The sequence below is a fragment of the Oncorhynchus mykiss genome, chromosome 24 (genome assembly GCF_013265735.2).
Source record: "Oncorhynchus mykiss isolate Arlee chromosome 24, USDA_OmykA_1.1, whole genome shotgun sequence".
NCBI lineage: Eukaryota > Metazoa > Chordata > Actinopteri > Salmoniformes > Salmonidae > Oncorhynchus > Oncorhynchus mykiss.
In genome coordinates, this window is record NC_048588.1 from 1,226,526 (window position 1) to 1,252,234 (window position 25,709).

Sequence of the window (25,709 nt, forward strand, 5' to 3'; positions counted from 1 at the left end):
GGCCGAGATTTTTGTGGAAGGTACTACACAGCACACAGATTCCCTCGCACACTCAACGTCTGTCGAGATGTGTCAAGTTTCCTTGTAGGCCTGCCTATTTGGCGGGGATACTGTTAAGCCAGCTGTACATCCTATTGCCTGTTTATGTGACTTTTATTAAAGAATGTGAAACATTGTTGTGTCTGTTTGCTGCTTTTCATTAAATCATGCATACTGTAGCTGTTCTGTATATGGCCTAAAATGCATTTGTTCATATGGGCAGAATATTATCTATAGGCTATAGCAGAACAAATGTTTATCAGTTATGATAAATGCGCAAGAAAAAAATGTATCTATTACAGTTCGACATTTAGGCGATTCAAACATTTTTTTAAACTGTCACATGACTATAGAAATTGAAACATTGTTATTTTAGTGACATAAAGTAACAATAACCTGGGATTAAAGAGTTATATACCAAGAAAAAAGGGTTCCAAAGGGTTTTTGCGGCTGTCCACATAGGAGAACCCCTTTTGGTTCCAGGTATAACTATTTTGGGTTCTAGGTAGAACCCTCTGTTGTAAAGGTTCTTGCTACCCTCAGCATTACACTGCTACCCTCAGCATTCATTATTCTTAGAGGTCAGAACAAGCAACAGAGACGCCCCAAAGTTTCAGAGCCAGGGGCTCTGCCTTGAAGACAAGGGGCTGACGGGGGATCGCAAAATCATCGTATTCTACACAATTTCACGACTGGAGACATTACAATAATATTTTTTTAGGAGTAACCCAGTTACTTAGAAGTAACCCAACATCATTCTCTGCATATTGTAAAAAAAAAGATACAAAAAAGTGTCTCCATTGCCTAGATATTTCCTTATATTGAAGAAGGTATGACACTGATGGTGTGATTTAGAATTTTGTGCAGTACTATTTACAGATTGCCAGAAACAGTGAAGACATTTCTCTTCTGATGAAAATATGTGTTAATATTTGGTGAACCTAAGATAAGATATGCAAGTCGGGTACAAAGGGAAGAAAATGATCTGAAGTTCTGTAAATGTATTTAAGAATTTGATCATTGCTGCTGTACTGCTGTAAATGTTTCAACACAGACTCATGAAGAAAAACGAACTCACCTCTCATTGGCTGTTAAGGACATGGGTGTCAAGCTTGACTCCTGGAGAGCAGCACATCAAATCAAATCCAATTGTATTATCACCTGTGTTGAATACAACTGCTGTAGACAGTGAAATGCCTTCTTATGAACCTTCCCCGACCTTCCCCAGAGTTGAAATATAATAATAAAACATAAAATAGTAACCAACACAAGATAAATAAAATACACAAGAATTGGGCTATACACAGGGAGTACCAGTATCAGATTAATGTGTAGAGGTACAAGATATTTGAGGTAGATATGTACATGAAGGCAAGTTAAAGTGACTAGGCATCTGGATAGATAATATGAGTAAAATAAAGGACTGAGTAGCAGCAGCAAATTATGAGTGTAAAGGTGTGTGTAAGTATGTTTGTTGTGTATATAACGTCTAGAGAGTGTGCGTAGGGTCAGTGCAAGATAGAGTCAGTGCAAATAGTTTGTGTGTCATTAATTGACTATTTAGCAGTCTGGCTGTTTAGCAGTCTTGTGGCTTGGGGGTAGAAGCTGCCTCGGTGCCTGTTGGTCCGAGAGACGATGCTCCGGTACCGGTTTGCCGGATGGTAGCAGAGTGAACAGTCTATGGCTTGGGTCTTTTTTGGGCCTTCCTCTGACACCACCTGATATAGAGGTCCTGGATGTCAGGGAGCTTGGTCCCAGTGATGTACTGGGCTGTCCGCACCACCCTTTGTAGCGCTTTGCAGTCAAGGGTGTTGCAATTGCCATACCAAGCAGTGATGCAGCCAGCCAAGATACTGTTGATGGTGCAGTTGTAGAACTTTTTGAGGATCTGAGGGCCAATGCCAAATCTTTTCAGCCTTCTGAGGGGTAAGAGGCGCTGCTGTGCCCTCTTCATGACTGTGTGGGCATTTGGTCCATGTTAAGTTCTTAGTGAGCTCTCGACCCTCTTTCTCCTGAAAGTCCACGATCAGCTTCTTGGACTTAATGACGTTGAGGGAGAGGTTGTTGTCCTGGCACCACACTGCTAAGTCTCTGACCTCCTCCCTGTAGGCTGACTTATCGCCATCTGTGATCAGGCCTACCACCGTTGTGTCATCAGTAAACTTGATGATGATGTTGGAGTCGTGCACAGCCACGCAGTCGTGGGAGAATAGGGAGTACAGGAGGGTACTAAGCACACACCCAAGGGACACCAGTGTTGAGGGTCAGCGTGGCAGAGGTGTTGTTGCCTACCCTCACTACCTGGGACTGACCCACCAGGAAGTCCAGGATCCGGTTGCAGAGGGAGGTGTTCAGTCCCAGGGTCCCTAGCTTGGTGATGAGATTGTTTATCCTTGCCTTTAACAGAAGTTACATTAGTAACAGTAAACCTGGAAAGCAACAACCATGGAGAAATGAAAACCATTAGGAATACAGCAGCCCCTGAAAACGGGAGCTATGCACCCAAGTTAGATAGATCTTGCTATGCTTTGTGATCAGAGCTTTGTGGTACACAGTTAAGACCTTGAGTTTTCCCCATTCCTGACAATTTTACCTGACCAGAAAACAACTTTGGGCCCTATGATCTTTAATGCAGTGTTGTCCAGAGGGTGGCGTCACAGGCATCTGAGATGGCAGAGCAGGTGTCGAGGGAGTGCCAGCGGCAGGCAAAGCTTCTGAACACTGGCTCAGTCCTTAGCAAGGAGGACATCATAGGTGAGACCTCTTGCCATTCTGCACCAGGCTTGAAACCGAAGGCTTAATCTTTAACTAAGGATACAGTATCTTACAGTACAGGCACACAACAGTAGTCTCAGACAGATCAAAGGTTATATTCTAGGCTATATTATCTGTCCCTACTAAAGTTGAGAAGTTCAGAGAAATATACATTTCATATGAATGAAGATAAATAAATAGTACAGTGGTTACTCACACGAGTCACCCTGTTTTGTGTTGTGTTCACTCCAAAGCTATAACAAGTGAATTGACGCCACCTTGTGGTAGAAATATGTTTTGTGTTTGGCAATGGGTCAAAAAAGGGACAATTTATAATGTAAACCAGTCTACATTCAAGTCACATACATTTAGCTTCATAGACACATTGGCTGGGTAAGAGACTTAGGTCAGATTTACTGAAATACTGTTATAAAGTTTGACATATCACTTCCTATGAGGTGGATCAAATACTTCTCTAACTTAATTTCTTCCAGCCCCTGACGGGTCAGTGCGTGCCTGTGGAGCGGTCCACTCAGTCTCATACTATCCAAACCCCACACTCACGTGCTCCTGGCCAGCGGTCACAGTATGTCAGTGCCCCCTGTCTTCTTCTTCTACCCTCAGACTGGCAGACTGCTCCCCGTAGCTGGCAAAGTGGGCAATGACCCAGCCAGCTCTACCCTAGTCTCCACAACAGACTCATGTTCAGGTGAGTCAAGAGCGCTGTGTGGTAACCACAACTAGAGATCGACAGTACATGCATTACGACTTTGCACTTTAAGTTCAAATCCAAAAATGTACACTATTTCACTTTTGAAAGGAAAAATAATAATTTATATTCACTTAAATCCAAATATGTGATTTAGATAAGGATGTAGATGCTTAAAATGTCTTGCTTCTTGTTATCAGGGGATATGAGAAAGTGGGAGTTTCCCCTGCTGCCTCTCTCGCCATTCAGCCCAGCCCGTGACCACCCGACTAAGGGTCCTCCGCCCCAGACAAAGACTGCTGCTAGGGGGACACTTGTGTGACCTGGACACAGGTCTCCTGGTGCCCACTTTAGCTGTGACCATCCACCCTCAGACTGGGCTGGTGTAACCCCTGGGAGGGGTGCATGTGTTCCCCTGACCCGTCTCCCCCAGCCCATCCAGGTGGGCTCTCAGATGTTGGACCCCATGACGGGAAATGTGGTGCTGACTGCCGGAGTCAATCTAGATCTAATAACAGGTCAGTACTGCCTGGGTGAACACATTACACACATGAACAAAAATAGGGAGAAAACAGGTTTGAGACCGAGTCAAGACAGAGTCCAGAAAAACGGGTCATGTAGATCTCGCCTACCACACAAACGTGAGATGGCTGAGTTTGAGGAAGGTGCTTAAAAGGGTGTGGAACCTGAAGTATGAGATGGCTGAGTTTTTGCAAATGAAAGGAAAATATGTGGATTTCCCTCAACTGCAAGAATGGTTGGCTGATTTTGCGTTCACCGTGGATGTCATGGCCCTCATGCATAAACTGAATTCCAAACTAAAAGGGAAGGGCCTTTTTGCAGATCAGATGTCAAAGCCTTCAAGGGAAAATTACTCCTCCTGCCCCACCAAGTAGAAGCCAACAATCTCACCCACCTTCCAACACTACTAGTCTGTTCCCTATCAGATGACCAGCGGGAGAAGTATACATCGCTGCTCCGTGCTTTGAAAGGTGAGTATTGTCGTCCTTTTGAGGATATCAAAGTGTTGGAAAATGACATGCTGTTGGTTTCCTCTGCTTTCACCTTCAATGTGGATAATGTTCCCACTGACCTGCAACTTGAGCTTATCGATCTTCAGTCTGATGCAGTGATTGGAGAACTATTCAAAACAATGTCACTGACAAGGTTCTATGCATCTCTCGATGAACTCAACTTTCCAACCATTAGGAGTCATGCTCAGAAGATGTTTGTACTATTTGTTATGAAATATAGCAAGTCAAGACACATCTCTTACTGACTTTCACCTCTCAGCAATTCTGCACATAGCGACGTCAGAAACTATACCTGACTTCACTGCTCTAGACAATGCCCATCAGACTTCACTGCTCTAGACAATTCCCATCAGAGACTTCACTCCTCACACTGATTGACTAGTTTAAATGTAATGCTGAGCTCTCTCTCTATCTTGTGTTTTTGTCCATCCCAGTTAACAAGAGTTCAGTCTGTGGTGCTGAATGCACAGTGTACTTTTCCCTTCATGTAGTTCATTGCATGTTTAATAATGAAAATACCTACCAAAAGGAGAACATGGATGTGGTTTATTTCTGTGCATGTTAAAAAAGTTTAAGTAGCATATCTGGACGTGATTTACAGTAGCCATAACTGTCAATACAGTCATACACTTGATGTATAATCCTGTAATAGCATTTTTGCCCGAAATGGCAAAAATATATTCTAATGTTGCCCTCAATGGAAAATAATTGCCCAGGCCTGAGATAAGGGCTAAGGATTTACAAAATAATGATTATAATAATATACAAATAATGATCATTATATTATTATTTTCAATGATGTTCTGATTTAATCTCTCAATTTTTGTTGGAAAGGGAAGGGTTAACACCGAAGAGAAAAAAACATCTAGCTAGCCACATCTAGTCAGCCATTGACTAGGCCATCAGAAGCTAGATGAAAGGAACTGCCATTCAACTGTACTAGGAACAATGAATGGGGCCATTTGTACAAAAATGTATGAAAACTTCTGGCTTCTTGAAGGCCACTAGCGAGCAGTAGTTTCTAGCTTTTGTTGTCGGCTAGTTTGCAGCAGGTGCTATCAAAGAGGATGTTGTTGTTAATTTGTTAGCTACTACATTTTCAAGAATAACTTTCAACAAGAAGTTAAGTTTCATATTTTCATCGTCTGGTGAGTGGATCTGTGTTTTTTACTGTTAGCCATCTCTTTGAAAATAACTTGTGTGTGAAACATTGTTGCGTTTAACGTGGAACTGACAGAATTGTAGCAACATGAAATCTGATTAAAATCTGTTCATATACATCCCCAGGAAGAATATGACGCTTAAAAAAAGAAAAAATATATCTGACAAGCGACCACTTAGATATGGTCATTTTCAGGTTTTCATCAATTATTTTGGAAATTCTATAGCAATATAGAGTGGGGAAAGCGGCCATGCGTTTGGACAATTAATAGACACTGCAGTAAATAAAACCAAATAAAAACATTGGTCTTGTCCAGGACTGGAGTCTACACAGACCGGTGAGCTATAGCTAATCAGAGCTAGAGTAGACCTATATACGAACAAGCCATTTGCCACACGGGCCTACCATCATTCACTTTGAACTGGATTGTGTGTTTACAGGCAGTTGCAACAACGTGAATTTAGATCATTAGAACACATTCACCAACAGCAACAAAAAACACCTGAATGGATTTCTGCAAATATGTAAACACCACGGGAGTCCTCTTACATTTGGGAACTTTACAGTCCTATTTATCAAACAACTATGAAAAGGTTGCCTCTATTTCCCTCAATTACTGTATGCACATCAACAACAACAAGATCAACAACTAATGCTAGCCAGAGCAAGGTGAGATAGAATCTAACAAGGAACATTAGATAAATCCTCTCAAACTTTTTCAGCTAGGTAGGCCTGAAAAATGGCACTGATAAACTTTTGGGAATTGTAGCCTCCTCGTCCTTCTGCAGCTTGCCTGCCAATGCATGCTTGTCCCAATCAAGCACCCAAGCTAACTGGCTAAAGTTGGCTAGCTTGCTAGCAAGCTACTTCCAGACACAAATGAGAGAACACCAATTTTCCTCACCGTAGCAGAGCTGGTTAGGTTGTTTACATGTTATCTAGAGCATTCTTGACTAACTGTGACTTTTTTTTGCCTACATTTACTGACACCGGTCATGTCCAGCAGTTGTTGAGCATTCGAAAATGCATCAGTTGTTCTGTGCTCTGGCACACTCAGATGAGAGTGCTCTGAAATCGAAGTAGATATCCAGAGTGAATTTGCTAACGCAAGAGATATTTTAACTGTATAACAGTTATTCAAGTTCTTGCTAGCTAACCAAATGGCACCTGCATCTCTTGCTATGTATAGCCACTGAAAAACAATATAAGGGGAAAAAGTCAGTCACTCACCCACTCCTCCAATGGCATGACATGACATCCTCCTAGCAGCTAGCTAGATAGCTATCTAATGTTAGGCTCCATGTTTTTAGCTTGCTACATAAATAGATACGCTAGCCTATAAGACACATTTATGACTGAATTGTGATCATTGGCATTCCCAGCCTTAGTTACATTAATCCGCTTATGTCCAGAATATCGAGTCATTTGAACTGAAACAGTGCATTTTATTTTCTATTGCGTTATTGACTGTACGCTTGTTTATTCCATGTGTAACTCTTGAGTTGTTTGTGTCGCACTGCTTTGCATTATCTTGGCCAGGTCGCAGATGTGAATGAGAACTTGTACTCAGCTAGCTTACCTGGTTAAATAAAGGTGAAATAAAATACAAAATAAAAATCCCAATAGCAGCAAACAATGCACCATTTACAACCTGGTAGCAATATTATTTGAACTAACAATAACTGTATTGCTGTATGATATTAATCATGCATTGAACTGCATCCATCTATTCTGCCAACAATGCCTTAGTGTACAGTACTTTCGGAAAGTATTCAGAGGCCTTCACGTTTTCCACATTTTGTTATGTTACAGCCTTATTCTAAAATTGATTCAATTAATTTTTTCCCACCTCAATCTACACCCAATACCTCATAACGTCAAAGCGAAACAGGTTTTTGGAACATTTTGGAATACTTATTTACATAACAATTCAGACCCTTTGCTATGAGACTTAAAATTGAGCTTAGGTGCATCCTGTTTCCATTGACCATCCTTGAGATGTTTCTACATCTTGATTAGAGTCACCAAGACTCGTCCTAGAGCTGGCCACCCGGCCAAACTGAGCAATCCGGGGAAAAGAGCCTTGGTCAGGGAGGCGACCAAGAACCCAATGTTCACTCGGATCTAGCTCCAGATTTCTTATGTGGAGATGGGAGAACCTTCCAGAAGGACAACCATCTATGCAGCACTCCACCAATCAGGCCTTTATGGTAGAGTGGCCAGACAGAAGCCACTCCTCAGTAAAAGGCACATGACAGCCTGCTCTCAGACCAGGAGAAACAAGATTCTCTAATTCTGATGAAACCAAGATTGAACTCTTTGGCCTGAATGCCAAGCGTCATGTCTGGAGCAAACCTGGCACCATCCCTACAGTGAAGTATGGTGGTGGTAGGATTATGCTGTGGGGGTGTTTTTCAGTGGCAGGGACTGCGAGATTAGTCAGGATTGATGAACAGAGCAAAGTACAGAGAGATCATTGATGAAAACCTGCTCCAGAGCGCTCAGGACCTCAGACTGGGGCGAATGTTCACCTTCCAACAGGACAATAACCCCTAAGCACAGCCAAGACATTGCAGGAGTGGCTTCAGGGCAAGTCTCTGAATGTCCTTGAGTGGCCCAGCCAGAGCCCGGACTTGAAACCGATCTAATATCTCTGGAGAGACATGAAAATAGCTGTCCAACGACGCTCCCCATCCAACATGACAGAGCTTGAGAGGATCTGCAGAGAAGAATGGGAGAAACTCCTCAAATACAGGTGTGCCAAGCTTGCAATGTCGTACCCAAGAAGACTCTAGGCTGTAATCGATGCCAAAGGTGGTTCAACAGTTCTAAGTAAAGTGTCTGAATACTTATGTAAATGTGATGTTTCCATTTTTTTTATACATTTGCAAAATAAAAAAATAAAAACATGTTTTTGCTTTGTCATGATGGGGTACTGTGCTATTATTCACTCAATTTTAGAACAAGGCTGTAAGGTAACAAAATGTGGAAAAGTCAAGGGGTCTGAATATTTCCAAATGCACTGTACTGTACGTCATGGAATGTTGAGTCAAATAGAATCTATTTTTAAAACCTCTTATAAAGTTGGTTTTGTGGCATAAACAGGGACATTTTTATATTTTTTACTGATATTATGATTGTCTGTTTGTTTCATATCTGCAAAGTAGGTAAAACTGTCAGTTTCACATTTAAACTTTAGGTCACCAGTTACTTTGTTTGCTAAATGTAAAATGTGTTTTTGCAATGGGAAGTAATAGTTGTACATTTCGATTGGGAAATGCTTAATAGTTGTGCTTTTGTTTTCTTCTGATTGGCCCGCCCAGTGAATGAAAGGCAACCTTGTATGAAAAATCACATTTTCCTATTCTTAAAAAAATTGTTTTCCTTTCAATTTTTCTGATTTTCACTCTCAAAATCACACTTTTTAAAACAGGAAAAAATACAAAAATGTGATGGTCTAAGTCTACAACAATGCTTAAACCACATCAATGTGATTGGGTGGGCCTGCCTGGGCCTGGCTCCCCAGTGGATGGGCCTCTGTCTACCCAGGGTTATCCATGTCGATGCCCCTGATGCAAACCATGCATGATGACAATTGCATGTCACAAATAGCCTACCAACCAATACTTCGGACTAAACTTAAAAAAAAAAAAAAATTGTATACCCATTGTTGCCTAGTAGATATCATACGTTGAAATGTCTTTCCTACCCTGATAAGTTGATAAGTTGTATACCTCCACTACAGTACCTTGATACGCATCAGTAGGAATTAGTGAGAAAGTAGTGAAAGTAGTGAGTATAGGCAATGCCACTGTAAAACAAAAGTGGGTATACGGTTTATACCTGCATGTATACCCTCCACTACACCACTGGCCCTTTTGTGTTTTACAAAAAGTACACTCCTACATGAGTGCGCTGGTATTACTGTTGTTGTCCTTTCAGAATCACAAACTGAAGGCCAATAGGTTCATCACTGCGCAAACATGTTTATAATAGATATAAAGGCTATTCGTATCTTAATAGCCTTTATTAAGATACGAATGTTTCAAGAAAGAAGTGAATATATTCGGTCTGGCGAAGCGGTTTTATATGCTGACTGAATGGAAGCTGATAATTTTTTTTACTCTGCTAATCTCATATCCAACACCAAGACAAGACCAGACACTCAATAATGTGGTCTTGAGACTGAAATGCTCGGTCTTGAGTACTACAACACTGGTAAGCACTACATGATCAAGGGATAGTACAGTGTGTAGTATATTATTCTCCATATACCACACAATTCTAAAGTAAGCACTACATAATCGAGGGATACTACAGTGTCTAGTATATTCTACAGCATACTACAACGTTCTAAAGTAAGTACTACACCTGATCAAGGGTTAGTAGGCTACAGTGTAGTATACTACAGTTTACTACAGAATTCTATAGTAAACTTTAATATTTTGTTATATGAGTAACTCCCCAACTTCCATGGATGTTTGATGCAGACATAATATGGGCACCGTACTGGTGTTTGAAATACTAAACAATGCTAGACCAATCCTTTTGTGTTTTAAGATCTAGCTAAAGAAAAGTTAAAAAGTTTTCCCTGACCACTTGACTTGAACCAGGAAAAACTCCAGACTCAGTCATAACCTGTAACTAGGACCTTAAGTTTATCTTGGTCAGATCAAATGGCAAGGACAAACTCCTGGCCCTACACATAATGTCATGTCCCTCTCTAGGAGCGGTGCTTCCAGTAGACGGCCTCCTCCTGTATCCTTCATCGAGCTCCTGAGCGGCATGGTAGTCCAGGTGGGCGGCGGTAGCATCCGGGCTGGGAATCTGGTGCCTCAAGCCGGGGGGTTTCAGGTTCTACTAGACAGCCAGACTCTGGTTGCCCGTATCCGCCTGGTGGAGCTTCTGCGTGGGCTCAGAGAGGACTGGGGCTCTGGGGAGATGGGTTTGCAGGGTCTACAGGCCCAGAGGAAGGAGACTGAGCTGGGACGGATCCAGGCTGCAGCCAAGGAGAAGGAGCAGGCCTGGGGGAAAGTGCTACACTGTCACCTGCAGCTGCTGAGCTGGCTGGAAACCTTGCTGGACTGGGCCTGGGGCATTGCCCAGTATGGTAGCGTCCAAGGTAGGTTGCTTTCACACCTGCTTGTGTACATTGCCAGGTCTTTTCGGCCAGGATTCAATCAGATCAGCCTTAACCCATGGTAACCAACAAACACATAGCTTATCATTGCTTTTGTTTAGGCGTGTCGGAGGTGTAAATGCGTTGAAACATTCTAATCCACAAGATTAATCCACAAGATTAATCCCAGCGTTATGCCTATTGCGGACATTTCCATTGCATTAGTAAAAATCCCATGCAGTTCGAACACTGGGATTTGTGATGTAACTTTAGCCTGAATTAGGCTGATATTAATCCTTATTATTTTGTTCATTGGTTTTCCATTTGAGCGTCATTATTTCTATATAGCCTACACTTTCTCGTTCTGAACTTCTAACGCGGGTGAGAATTAAAGAGTCGGGATGGTTGTGGTTTCGTGACAATGACCACAAGAGTAGTCGCTGACGGATGTGACAGCTTTTTATTTTTTATTTATTTTATTTCAGTCTTATTTTCCAGGAAAGTTGACTGAGAACACATTCTCATTTACAGCAACAACCTGGGGAATGGTTACAGGGATGAATGAGCCAATTAGAAGCTGGGGATGATTACGTAGCCATGATGGTATGAGGGCCAGATTGAGAATTTTGCCAGGACACCGGGGTTAACATCCCAACTCTTACGATTAGTGCCATGAGATCTTTAGTGGCCACAGAGAGTCAGGATACCCGTCTAACGTCCCATCCGAAAGACGGCACCCTACACAGGGCAATGTCCCCAATCACAACTCTGGGGCAATTTTTTTTTTAGACCAGTGGAACGAGTGCCTCCTACTAGCCCTCCAACACCACTTCCAGCAGCATCTGGTCTCCCATCCAGGACCAACTCTGATTAGCTTCAGAAACAAGGCAGCAGTGGTATGCAGGGTGGAATGCTGCATCCCAACAGTTACACCTCCGCCATCGCCTTAACAAGAGTAATTATAAGCTATGCATTTTTCAGTTACTACGGGTTAAAGCTGATCTGATTGAATCCTGGTCTTACTCCCAATCCAGCTGTTTAGAAATAGAGAGAATGGAAGGCCAAGTTTAGGCTGTGGGAAGACAGTGATGGATGAAAACGTGTGAATTTTTTGTTTCGGGGCCCTGACAGTGGACCCTGTAACAGGGGTGCTGGCTCCTGTTGTGGAGGTTTTCCTGGATGTGTCCAGACAGACTGCTGTGCCTGTTACTGCTTCATACTGCCTAACTCCGGGAGATAATCCTGACAGTGTGCTGTTAAGGAAGATAACTTACACAGGTTACTTTTCTTTTCAACATCTTTAACTTTGCCATGGTCAATATACATGTTGCCAAAATCACAGGTTAAGCACACAAGGTGGCCCCATCATGTTGTGTTTTGAGTGTTTTTCAGTCCCTTGTTCAAATGACTAACATAATCAACAAATAGTGATTGAGTGCAATAGCATAAATCGCACGTATCTCTTTTTTACTAGTCGTGCAAGATGAGTGGTGTCTAAGGAGCAGGTACTGGAAGAAGGAGAAACAGAAGGAGGAGGTGCTGCTAGGAGATCTGGAGCTACTCCAATAGGACTCTGAGCAGGTAAACTGAACTAGGCTGCAGGGCAGGCAGATGGATGGGGATGCACAGTCCTCAACAAACAGGAAAGGATTTCTCTTATGCTGAATTGCTTGAATGCATACGTGTCATTTTGATTATGTTAATCTCCCTAGTGGCATTACTGTATAATGGAGATCCCTATACATTGTGTTTGTGTGTCTGTGTGTTTGTGTGTGCACATGCCTGTATGCGTGTGAATGCCTGCATGTGTGTATGTGTGTGAGTTTGTGTGTGTGCACTGTAGGCCCACAGGGCGGACACCGAAAGGCAGATGAGGGTGGCTGCAGCAGAGCTTCAGGAGGCTGGCCAGTCAGAAGCACAGAAGAGAGTGTCCCAGCTCTCAGACCTGTCTCTGCTCCTGCCACCTCATGTTCTGCTTATCATCACTCAAGGTATAGCAAGTCTGGCATAACTCCAGTTAGAGTGGATTTGCTTTTCCATAGCTCAAAGATACATTGTAATATACTTATTGCATATTAATACCTTACCTTGTCTTTTATTTCTCCAAATATGTAAAAAAAAAAAAGTATTTTCACTTAATTTAGAATAAGGAATTCAGGGATTAATGCTGGGATTGAGCCCTGGTCTCCGGTGGGGAATCATAAATGTGGCTTATGCTGTGTAATTACAACTCTGCACGTGTCTGTGTGTGTTTTACTGTGTTTAGGTGATGATAAGGAGTGGGAGCAGCAGTGCTGCTGGCAGACAGAGCTGGTGGCTGGCCTGGACAGGGTGAACGTGTGTGGAGAAACTGCAGCAGGGCCAGGACAGATGGACAGCACAGAGAGGAGAGCAGACGCCATCAATCCATGTCACGGCCAGATCTAGCATAGTTCAATCTGATTACGCAAACATGTTGCTCAAGTAAACATAAGGGGCCGGTTTCCCGGACAAAGATTAAGCCTAGTCTTAGTTTAAAAAGGCATGTTTTTTTTAGTCCAGGACTATTCTTAATCTGTGTTATGGTAACCGGCCCTAGAATGTTTATCCCTTTATGATAACAGTGAAGATGGATTGTATTATTTATTAAAGGGGGTGGGATCGTGTTCTGCAGATGAATGCATGTTAATGGCTCACAACTGAGGGTGTGTTGTTTTGAGGCTCTCTTGTATGGAAAGGAAAGTGAGACAGAGAAATATGGGAGTGTACCAGTGTAACGGGTATCATAAGAGGAAAGTAAGAGGAAAGTCATGTACAATGAGCTCAAAGTATTGGGACAGTGACAAATATGTTGTTGTTTTGGCTCTGTACCACAGCACTTTGAGGTTAAAATGCAGACTGTCAGTTTTAATTTGATGGTATTTTCATCCATATTGGGTGAACCGTTTAGAAATTAGTATTTTTGTACATTGTCCACCCATTTTAGGGGACCAATAGAAATGAATGGTAAATATTGCATTGTGTCATTTGGGAGTCACTTTTATTGTAAGAATAGAACATGTTTCTAAACATTTGTACATTAATTTGGATGCTACCATGATAACAGATTGTCCTGAATGAATCATGAATAATGATGAGTGAGACAGTTACAGAAGCACTAATATCATCCACCCCCAAAAATGCAATCATCTATTGTTGTTGTAATGGTGAGAGGTTAGCATGTCTTGGGGGTATGATATTTCTGCGTCTAACCTTCTCACTCATCATTATTCATGATTCATTCAGGATTATCCGTAACCATGGTAGCATCAACATGAATGTAGAAGTGTTTAGAAACATTCTATTCTTATTTACAATAAAAGTGACTCCAAAATGTCACAATAATGCATTATTTACCATTCATTTCTGATCAGGTACAAAGTCATCTGAAACGCAACCAAAACAAACAGCAAATGCATCCAACCAATTTGTAGAGTCACAAGCTTGATGTATTCATTGTGTGCTGTGAATATGGGACCAAATACTTAACTTTTTACTACGTTAATACACATAAGGGAATTTGTCCCAATACTTTTGGTCCCCTAAAATGGGGGGACTATGTACAAAAAGTGTTCTGTAATTTCTAAATGGTTCACCTGATATGGATGAACTTGAACCTCATAGTCATTGTATTATTTCACAAAAAATGTGTCACTGTCCCAATACTTTTGGAGCTTACTGTATATCTGTTATTGAATGAACTATCCCTTTAATATAGTTGATTAGTGTTGCTGTTGGGCGTGTCTTTCTATCCAGTCTGTGTTATCAGGTTCCTCCTGGTACAAGGAGTTTGATCCACTCTTTGATAGTGTTGTCGTTGACCCAGCAGAAAGCCGTGCTTCTCCTGGAGCGACTCATTCAGCTACTGGAGGAGAACAAACAGCCAAGTCTCTCTCTGAGCACCTACTGCCTCCGCATCTCTGGTACCTCAGCATGCGTGAAGTTGCATTTATCTGTTTTTTTGGGGGGGGGGGGGGGGGGGGGTGGGAGGATATGATAAGGATATTGTATCCTTAGCTTTTTTTGTAAAATGTGTTTGTAGGTTTGTCAACAAAACAGACTTTTGGATTGGAGATATATTCTCGTGCATGGACCAAGTCAGTGCCAGTGTTTAAAGGTAAGGCCTCCCAGGTGGCGCAGTGGTCTAGGGCACTGCATCGCAGCGCTAGCTGTGCCACCAGAGGCTCTGGGTTTGCGCCCAGTCTCTGTCACAGCCGGCCACGACTGGGAGGTCCGTGGGGCGACGCACAATTGGCCTAGCGTCGTCCGGGTTAGGGAGGGTTTGGCCGGTAGGGAAGTCCTTGTCTCATCGCGCACCAGCGACTCTTGTGGCGGGCCGGGAGCAGTGCGCGCTAACCAAGGTCGCCAGGTGCACGGTGTTTCCTCCGATACATTGGTGCGGCTGGCTTCCGGGTTGGATGCTCGCTGTGTTAAGAAGCAATGCGGCTTGGTTGGGTTGTTTTGCAGGACGCATGACTTTCGACCTTCGTCTCTCCCGAGCCCGTACGGGAGTTGTAGCGATGAGACAACTATTAATAATTGGATACTATGAAATTGGGGAGAAAAAGGGGGTAAAAAAAAAAAAAAAAAAAGGTAGGCACAATAGACGGTGGCCCTAATGGTTCAGATGGCTCAGTTTGTTGGAGCGTGGTACTGGTGTTTTGGGTTGTCACAGATAGACTTAAAAAGGGTCTGCTAAATAATCACACTATTCTATGTGATAGAACCATTTAACTGCGGTTGCTCGTTGTTCATGACACTGCCTTATCTTGTCTTATCTATTTTGATGAGTCAATGTCGTTAACAGTGAGAGATATCTATGCAGGAATCTCCACCCAGTCTCTGAGAGTCCCAATGAAGGCTCTGCCTCAGGACCAGGATTCTAAGGGCCCCAGTGTCCCCCAGCCTCACTCACAGACATCTCACAGAAACACTACAATCTCTGACATACACTCACAAGGTAAGATTAATTGATTAATGAATTACTTTTACTTCATCAGAGGCTTTGCTGATCATATTTATGAAGAGTCCTAATGATGTCCCATTCCTTCACAGAGGGCGAGCCTATGAAATAATCTGTTCAGCCGTCATATGTCTGTGTCCCCACACTGTCAGGTAAAGAACAACATTGAAATGTGCTGTTTATTACAAACTAAAGATTTATTATGGACAGTATTTTGCATCCACTATGACTGTGTGCAGAGAAATTCAATTCTACTCAAGTGCTTTGACTATGTCTCTACCTTGTGGGGAACACATTAACTGCATATAGTATTTGAACATCAGAAGTTCCCCGACAAGATCACAAGGATGACTTGTTGTAAATGTAGCCCTGAGATAAGTTATGAGTGTCTCATAATGGCATGTAAATGTTTGTGTGACCTGCTATGTGTGTACTGTATGTGTCTGTGATGTTTCCCATACAGAGGAGGAGTGGGATAAACTGCTGGAGCTTTCCCAACTCTTTCACCTGGGTGAAAGGGTGTGGAGAGGAAGCTGAGTGGCTTGGCGCAAGATGCAGGACTTCTGGGGGGGGGGGCCTCAAAGGTGGGTTACACAAAAGTTTGTATAATCAAACGCACATCACTAACGTCCTGTGATGTGTTTGGGCCGAAGAATTGTAGAAATTAAAGAGGACCCGCACACACACACACACGCGATTGCTCCACCACATACCACAACATATAATAACCAAACAATGAACAATAACAAACAAAACATACTGTACCACCTCATTAAACTTTGTGAGGGACACTTTCAGTCAGTCCTTGTGCAACACAAATGTAATTTGACACGGTAGCAGTTCATATTTGAGGCCAACTCCGGCGTTCAATAAGAAGAAGACTATTTCAGAAACAGTAAAAGTCTAAACAGAAAACTGGGACAGGAGGGTAGACAGATGGGAAGCTTCATCATGGGACTGATGACAGGATGGGCAAGAAGCTTTATTAATCAAGTTGAGGTGAGATTAGATGTAGTTTTTGTGTGAAGCACTTTGAAACAAACAAATTCTTAGATAAGGATTACCATCCACAGTGTTGGGAAGTAGTGAAATACAGTACAACTAGTGATGACATTTTGCAGTATCTTGGTAGTAGTTGAACTGAATTTGAACTGAATTCAGTTGAACTGAATTCAAATATAGGTAGTGTTTTTAGTAGTTAATGTCTTTTTTGTATTTTTCGGCATCAGGACTGCATAATTCTCACTTATTATCATTGTTCTTATGTTTAATAGGCTAAATGACACATTACAGTGTTTTACCATATGACCCCAAAGTGATCTGTTCTTGCAATTTGTAGTCTGACATTTTCGATTTACATATGATAATTTTTCACTAAGTAGTTAATGAAGTGAACTACTTTTTTCGAAGTAACTTTAGTTAAGTAAACTATATTTTTCTTAAGGGTAGCATTAGTGCAGCCTAACTTCTTCCAGTGTGAAGTAATTGGTAGCTTGGTAAACTATATTTTCAGAGTAGCTTCCTCAACACTGACCATCCATCATAATCAAATCCCCACCACCACGGGAAAAAAGCAGCGAAAGTGTCTGACATAGCGACATAACGCCACAGATGCTTCTTATCCTTCGAGGTTTCTCAACACCGTGAGACATTATTCCCCTCCCTTTGGCGGTCGTTGCTTACATTTTACATTTACATTTGAGTCATTTAGCAGACAACCTTTTCCAGAGCGACTTACAGTTGGTGCATTCATCTTAAGGTAGCTAGGTGAGACAAGGTGAGAAAACCATAGAAAATACATAGAACCAAAATAATAGGATTTTTTTCAGGCGGACTATGAAGTGAATGACGAAATTACACAACAAAAATGCAACCAAAAGGCCAAACCGGACCACTCAACTTTAGTTTCATCTGTCCACATAATATTTTGCCAGAAACGCTGTGGAACATCCAATTGCACTTTTGTAAACTTCCATGAACACCATGAACACCATTCTTGTTTAGGGTTTTACGTATCGTAGACTCGTCAACGGAGATGTCAGCACGTTCCAGAGATTTCTGTAAGTCTTTAGCTGACACTCTAGGATTCTTCTTAACCTCATTGAATATTCAAGCAACAGTGCTGAACTTTCTCCATTTATAGACAACTTGTCTTACCGTGGACTGATGAACATCAAGGCTTTTAGAGATACTTTTGAAACCTTTTCCAGCTTTATGCAAGTCAACAATTCTTCATCTTAGGTCTTCTGAGATCTCTTTTGTTCGAGGCATGGGTCACATCAGGCAATGCTTCTTATGAATAAAAACTCACATTTTGTGAGTTTTTTTTTATAGGACAAGGCGGCTCTAACCAACATCTCCAATCTTGTCTCATTGATTGGACTCTAGGTTAGCTGACTCCTGGCTCCAATAACCTTTTGGAGAAGTCATTAGTCTAGGGGTTCACATACTTTCCCCAAATGTTTAAGTGATGTATTCAAAATAGACAAGAAAAATACAATCATTTGTGTGTTATTAGTTTAAGCACACTATGTTTGTCTATTGTTCTGACTTATGATGAAGATCAGATCAAATTTGATGACCAAATTTAGGCAGAAATCCAGGTAATTCCAAAAGGTTCACCTCACTTTTTCTTGCCACTGTAGATGGCAAACAGCAAACAGAAATGGCCAACTGGATTTTATGGATTGTTTCTGTATTTCAGGCAGAGGAAGCTCTTTTATTGGCTATCTGGATGCACAGTGGGAGTGTGAAGGAGATCTGCTCCTGCTTGACCCAGATCGTCTTAATCCCAGAGAGTTCTTGGTCTACCACCATGGACTATTCAAACTGGTTAGTCACTCACATTCTCTCCCACATAGTAGAGGTTAGTGATGGGTCATAGTTCAAAGCATTGTTCAGCTCATCTTTCCAGTCAAAGGGAGATTAATTAGTAATTTGTATGTGGTCTATACTGTCTATGCGAAAGTATTATATATTTTTCAGAGTGAATGCTCTTAGCACCAATTGCTTATAATTTTCCTCTCAGACTCCAGCAGTGTCACTCCAGATAGCAACTAATCTTCCATCTAATAACTACAAATACAACAGCTTCCGAAATTCCTTTTTCTCTCAGATGATGTCCCAATTTCTGTTGTGCGTACGTGTGTGTGTACGTGCATGCATGTGTGTGTAAGTGTTTGTGTGTGCTTGCATGAATAAATGAGAGAGAGGTGACATTTCTAATTTGGAATAAAATATGCATTGGGGAACAGTATGCATGTTGTACTGAGTACATACTAATCAACATCACTAAAATATTTCCCTTTAGGGTTGAACGACAGCTCTGAATCTTGGAGTTTAGTGTCTGATATTTGTGATAACATCTTTGCCACATCTGTTTGCTGCTAACTGATGTCGTGTGTTGGTAGGAGACTGAGCAAACATTGTTTGTGCGTTGCCAGAGACCGCAGTCAGCGGGAAGATTCTCTCTGCTCCTGTCACAGTCGCTGTTGAGGACATGAGCTTTGACTCCAGTCCTGTCTTCCAATGGGTGTTCTTCAAGGTGCTGCCAAACTCCACCTTCGTCCCAGATAGCAACCTTTTTCCTACCGAGTGCACTACCTATGACTAGAACCCTATGGGCCCTGGTCAAAGGAAGTGGACTATATTAGGAAATAGGGAGGGATTTGAGACATAGCATCTATCATATTCCGAAATACTGTCTGGAGATGACAATGTACTTATGACTGTATCATCAACAGGGTTGGGTAGTAACGGATAACCTGTCACAGGGATTAGGTAATTACATTGCAAAAATGGTGTAACTGTAATCAGCCCAGATTAAATATATATATATAATAAAAAATGATTATAGTTACATTCTAACAGCTGATTACATTTTGCATGACTTCTAGCTGCAAGTGTTTGCTTCAAACACACGGAAATGACAGATGAGCCACACTGCTCGGAAGTCACTTCTTAGTGGGAATGGATGCCGGTCTGTTTTAATCTATTTTGAAATCTCCCAAACTGCTTAGTTGCTTTCTGCAAACCTTTTTTTTTACCAAAAAAAGGCTGACCACCACATACTGAGAACTGACTCCTCCCAGAATAAAAAAAGGACATAAAGAAAAGATGATTATTATTATTTTTTTACCCCCTTTTCTTCCCAATTTCGTGGTATCCAATTGTTAGTAGTTACTATCTTGTCTCATCACTACAACTCCCATACGGGCTCGGGAGAGACGAAGGTCGAAAGCCATGCGCAAAAGGACATTTTTAATTAGTCAACAGCTCCACCCTGTTCAATTCCCAGGCACTGACATGAAACACATGACAAATTAATTACTTACTCAACTAAATTTCTAGTTTCAGTGGAAACAATGCAATACAACTGTATTGACAATCCCCTCAAATTTGATGTGAAGAAGTTGTCCATAGTCACATTTCTACCTTTGCCCATGTAAGGCTCCATGAGTCTCAAAACCACAGTCTGGGGCCATTGCTCAACCACTGGCCTCGTTTAATCTTTCCCCAGATATGGAAAGCCATTGAGCAAGTACTTGGTTTTGGCTTAATTTAAATAGACATTTGTCCGGTCTGTTGGCCATGTATTGGATAAAACGGCACAAGCTTTGGTTGGAAACAGTTGCTCATCAACAGTTAACAGTATGTTCTCTCCTGGCTTGTAACAAGCAATGCAATTCTTCACAAAACTTTTTGATGTGTTTGAGTGCAGCAAACCTGTCCGTCTGCACACTTATTGGTCTTGTCTCCTTGTTATCGAAACTCAGGTGTAGCATAATCTCTCCAGCCATGTTTATACCTGGTGCTCGCATGCATCCTTTGTCTTGATCTTGTTCACATTTTGTTTGTGTCCATATATTAGCCGTTGCGTCTACACATGGTATTAAAATGCCTCTTACCCATCCACTGTGTTCGCATTGTGACCAGATTTCCCTGTATGCAAATAATTTGAAAGATATTGTTTTTCAAAATTATATTAATTTATTTATTTTAGGAAAAATATTGGTGCCATAAGTCAATGGTGCCACCTATGATTCATTTGGAGGGTGGGATAATTAGGATTTATATGGTTTCACTGTCCAGAACCATCTACACTTGTAATATATCCAGACACAATGCATCCCTGACTACCTCTGAAGGTGATAAGGAAGATCTAATCACAATCAGATCAAATGTGTCTTAATCGTCTACACCTGTGAAAAAATGTGGGGACAATCAGAATGTGGACAGGACAATGAACGCATGTTAGGACCAGGGGCTTATGAAGCGGTTGCATACCTATCAGACCAAAATGACTCCACATCCGTGCTCTTTCTGCCATATGCCCACGGGACATACAGTACAAAAGTGCAATAAATGCTTTGAGTTCATCCATAGACATGTCCCACCCACATACTGTTTACTTTTTTGTGTACATGAGCGACAGTACAATCTCTGTGCGTCAACATCTGCATGTCACATGAGCAAAGAAAACTGTAGAGTGCGGTGGCAGTTTCTCTTTGCGTGACATATAGGGCCTGCTCTCTGTGAGAATATTCTGGAAAGGCCACCTTCCTGTTACGATCTCGTCACTCTTTTCTACCCCGTTCCATCCCTCCCAGACTTCTGTCTCACCATGACAGTTGGGATAACCGTCTCAGTTGGCCTTGTTCTGATTTTTCTGCAGCGAGGCTCAGACACCGGAGGCGGAGGCTCGGAGTCGACATCAAAATCAATTGAAGAGTCTTCATCGGCAACACTGATTTCAAGCTCAATATCCGATCCGACTCCAGCTCTTCTAAATTCTGCATTCAGGCATTTTCAATGCTGTCAGTGCGTCCATTTGTTTGGTTTGGATTGCCATTTTGAACTACACACGTGTGTTGTACTCAGCGTCGGGGGCGCCGTGAGAGTTATTTAAGTTACTCTTCAAAGAGGTAGGGTTTCAGACGTTTTCAAAAGATGGGTAGTACTCCCCTGTCCTGACTTTAGGGGGAAGCTTGTTCCACCATTGGGGTGCCAGGACAGAGAAAATTGTCCTGAAACTAATCCAAGTCCACAACGACAGTCAGAAGTACTGAGCAATCAGACAGTTCAAACAGCAATGATTTAACTTGGCTACTAGGTAAAGGACAGCACTTCAATTTAATTGCCCCAGCAAGACAATACCAACAGCTACTTATTGAATCCAAAAATGTATTTGCTGCTCTTCTAGGAGTTGATCCCCTTCCATACTATAGATGACACACTAAGACTGGGGCCAAGTAAGGCTCCTTAAATAGCCAGGAAAGACAGGCAAGACCACTCCCACTAAAAACACCCTTCAGTTATCAAGGGCTATTACACAAATAGGCCTGCAACTAATCTAAGTCCACAACGACAGTTACAAGTACAGCACAATCAGACAGTTCAAACAGCACTATTGTTCTAAATTCAATCATCCTCTTCACCACAGGAGGTTGTTGGCTGCTTAATTGGGGAGGACGGGCTTGTGGTAATGGCCGGAGCGGATTTTGTAGAATGGAATCAAAAACAGTGCATCAACCACATTTTTTCCATGTTTGATGCCATTCAATTTGCTCTGTTCCAGCCATTATTATGATCCGTCCTCCCCTCAGCAGCCGTAACTGCTCTTCACCCTCATCATTCCGCTAATTCCAATTAAATTGTGAAGTCATATGCACAATTATCAGCTTCTATCACCATTTCATCCATTGATGTCATTCATTCAGCGAGGAGAGAGACACATTAGCGCCTGGGTACCAACGTCCTTCAGCCCGTTTGTCTTAGCCCCTTAAGGTACCAATAGCTAAAGAAAATACATACAAAATGAACAGGGAAACAGCCTCTAAATACTTTTCTGTTTGTGATTGGACAATTCTAACAACTGAGCATTGTAAAATATAAATATTTAGGAAAAGTAATTCAATCAGCAGAAAATAGCTTTTTTGGTGAGATTGAACAGAGTGGCTATAGTTCTGGATTTTCTGGAAACCAGAAAATACGAAGATTCCTGCACATCCGGGATCCACTAGCCTACCTCCTTTCAGTTGCTGCTTAGTGCTCAGACACTGTGACTCTGTGACTACACAAAACAGTTTGCTCAAACTTAGCCTATTTTTACAACAGACAAAGAACTATGGCAAACATAAGCATGACAAACAGGTTGTCTAGTAATTTGATGTTCTTTTTTCAGGAAACCTGCTGGCTATATCGCAGCATAAACATCACACAAAACGCTAATTGTTTTGCCGCAATGCAATGTGTAGACTGTGTCTTGCTTGTGCTATGGCAATATCCGTTACCACAGACAGCCTTCATATACAGTGCAAGTCAAAAGTTTGGACACACCTACTCATTCAAGGGTTTTTCTTTATTTTTTACTATTTTCTCCATTGTAGATTAGTGAAGACAACAAAACTATGAAATAACGCATATGGAATCATGTAGTAACCAAAAAAGTGTTAAACAAATCTAAATATATTTTAGATTATTCAAAGTGGCCACCCTTTGCCTTGATGACAGCTTTGCACACTCGGCATTTTCTCAACCAGCTTCATGACCTGGAATGCATTTCAATTAACAGGTCTGCCTTTTTAAAAGCTCATTTGTGGAATATCTTTCCTTAAATACACTTGAGCCAATCAGTTGTGTTGTGACAAGGTAGGGGTGGTATACAGAAGATAGCCCTATTTGGTAAAAGACCAAGTCCATATTATGGGAAGAACAGCTCAAATAAGCAAAAAGGAACGACAGTCCATAATTACTTTAAGACATGAAGGTTAGTCAATGAGGAACATTTCAAGAACTTTGAAAGTTTCTTCAAGTGCAGTCCCAAAAACCATCAAGCACAACGATAAAACTGGCTCTCATGAGGACCGCCACAGGAATGGAAGACCCAGAGTTACCTCTGCTGCAGAAAGACCTAGAGTTACCTCTGCTGCAGACGATAATTTAGAGTTACCAGCCTCAAAAGATGCAGCCCAAATAAATTATTCACAGAGTGGAAGTAACAGACAAATCTCTACATCAACTGTTCAGGGCAGACTGTGAATCAGGCCTTCATGGTCGAATTGCTGCAAAAAAACACTACTAAAGGACACCAATAATAAGAGACTTGCTTGGGCCAAGAAACACGAGCTATGGACATTAGACTGGTGGAAATCTGTTCTTTTGGTCCGATGAGTCAAATTTTTGGTTCCAACTGCTGTCTTTGTGAGACGCAGAGTAGGTGAACGGATGATCTCAGCATTTGTAGTTCCCACCATGTAGCATGGAGGAGGTGTGATGGTGTGGGGTGCTTTGCTGTTGACACTGTGATTTAGTTAGAATTTGAGGAACACTTAACCAGCATGGCTACCACAGCATCCTGCAGCGATATGCTATCCCATCTGGTTTGCGCTTAGTCCCACTATCATTTGTTTTTCAACAGAACAATGACACAACACACCTCCTGGCTATGTAAGGGCTATTTGACCAAGAAGGAGAGTGATGGAGTACTGCATCAGATGACCCGACCTCAACCCAATTCAGATGGTTTGGGATGAGTTGGACAGCAGAGTGAAGAAAAAGCAGCCAACAAGTGCTCAGCATATGTGGGAACTCCTTCAAGACTGTTGGAAAAGCATTCCAGGTGAAGCTGGTTGAGAGAATGCCAAGAGCGTGCAAAGCTGTCATCAAGGCAAAGGGTGGCTACTTTGAAGAATCTCAAATATTAAATATGTTTTGATTTGTTGAACACTCCTTTGGTCACTACATGATTACATATGTGTTATTTCATCATTTTAAACCTTTAACAAATGTCTAAGACTAATTTAAAAACCTTTTGCAATGATCAGTCTGCACTTTTGATGTAAACCGTTATTCCTGTGTTGCTTGCATCAACATTTCTACGTCTCAAATTCTATGTCCCAAACCCTCTGCACCACCAGGGAAGTTCTCTTGCAACTTTTTTAATTATATGGCCATGGCAATATGGTCAATCAGAAATTCCATGCATCCTTTTTAGCCTTCTTAGAGAAATACTGGTGACTGGGTTATTCACCATCACTTCACCCATCCTCTTCATATGCTATGTACTTCTGGGCCCATTTTTTTTTACAATGTTTCCAAAACTATGAGTGCTGATCTAGGATCACTTTTGCCTTGCAAAAGCAAAAAAATAAAACAATAGGGACAATTTCAAGCGTCTCATAGTAGGAATGATATCGGGTGTGTTTTTCACAGTTAGTCTAAATTCAGTTTTTCTGACTGGATTTATAAATCTGGACAAAATAAAGACATCCTCTCTTTTAGTAGATGATATCTGAGCCTCAAATTCCATGGTTATATTACATGTTGGCTTGAACCTGCAATCATTGTCCCTGTAGTCAGATAATTAACTCAGCGCGCCCACGGCCTGTGCACCACCAGGGTATAATTGTGATAGAGTATTATATTTCAGTCTAATCAGGAAACAGAACATAATTTCTGAGTTATTATGCTGTGTACTTGTGACACTGTATTTTATGATTTTCTTCACTGTCTCATGAAATGTTGGATAGAGCTTCCTTTAAGTAACGTGTATTATTGTGTATTCATATGCTTCTTAAATACAGGCTCAGAACCTTCAAACTAAATAAGAAAACATCTTGACCTTTTCTCAATTTCAATCAAAAGAGCACAAAATACCCATTCTGAAAATGTATGATACATAATAAATAGACAAAAACTAATTGCGGTTCATTGCAATAATCTTTTAAAGGTCCAATGCAGATGTTTTATCTCGATATCAAATCATTTCTGGGTAACAATTAAATGCTTTACTTTGATTGTTTTGAATTAAAATTATCAACAACAACAAAAAAGCTCAATAGAAAAGAGCTAAATCATTAAATTTCACATTTTAATAACTCAGAAATTGTGTTCTGTGTCCTGATTGACCA

The 25,709-nt window shown here is 41.5% G+C and overlaps 1 long non-coding RNA gene across 1 annotated transcript; it reads left to right on the top strand.

The window, feature by feature from the left end:
* Nucleotides 1–14,451: 14,451 nt before the first annotated feature.
* LOC110503444 lies at nt 14,452–23,190 on the top strand. Its single transcript, XR_002470463.2, has 6 exons — nt 14,452–14,758; nt 15,661–15,795; nt 15,891–15,950; nt 16,262–16,382; nt 18,503–18,630; nt 19,242–23,190. It is a non-coding gene; the product is annotated as an uncharacterized LOC110503444 (long non-coding RNA).
* Nucleotides 23,191–25,709: the final 2,519 nt, after the last annotated feature.